The sequence below is a fragment of the Chrysochloris asiatica genome, unplaced genomic scaffold (genome assembly GCF_000296735.1).
Source record: "Chrysochloris asiatica unplaced genomic scaffold, ChrAsi1.0 scaffold00081, whole genome shotgun sequence".
Lineage (NCBI taxonomy): Eukaryota > Metazoa > Chordata > Mammalia > Afrosoricida > Chrysochloridae > Chrysochloris > Chrysochloris asiatica.
The window spans coordinates 12,298,628-12,299,377 of NW_006408599.1; positions in this window are offsets into that span (position 1 = coordinate 12,298,628).

Genomic DNA, 750 nt, shown 5'->3' on the forward strand with positions numbered 1-750 from the left:
CTAAAGCAAATGGAAGAAATGAAAAGGCAAAAGAGCTGAATAGAAAATTTCAAAAGTCAGCTCAAGGAGACAAAGTCAAATATTATAATGAACTGTACACAGACCTGGAGTTAGAAACAAGAAGGGAAGAACACGCCCAGCATTTCTCAGGCTGACGCAACTCAAGAACAAATTCAAGCTTTGATTTGCAATATTGGATTCCATGGGCAAAATACTGGGTGATGCAGAAAGCATCAATAGAAGATGGAAGGAATACAGAGTCACTGTAGCAAAAAGAAATGGTCGATGTTCAAGCATTTCAAGAGGTGGCATATGACCAGTAGCCAATGACAAAGAAGGAAGAAGTCCAAGGTGCATTGACAGTATTAATAAAGAACAAGGCTCTGGGAATTGATGGAACACAAATTAAAATCTTTCAATAAACTGATGCAGCACTGGAAATACTCACTCATCTATGCGAAGAAATTTGGAAGACAGCTACCTGGCCCACTGATTGGAAGAGATCCATATTTGTGCCCATTCCAAAGAGAGATGACCTAAAGAAATGCAGAAATCATATGACAATAACATTAATATCGCAATCAAGTAAAATTTTTCTAAAGATAACATAAAAATGGCTGCAAGCATACATTAACAGAGAACTTCCAGAGCTTCAAGCCCAATTCAGAAGAGGACGTGGAATGAAGGATATCATTGCTTGATGTCAGATGTATCTTAACTGAAAGCAGAGAATACCAGAAAGATGCTTAC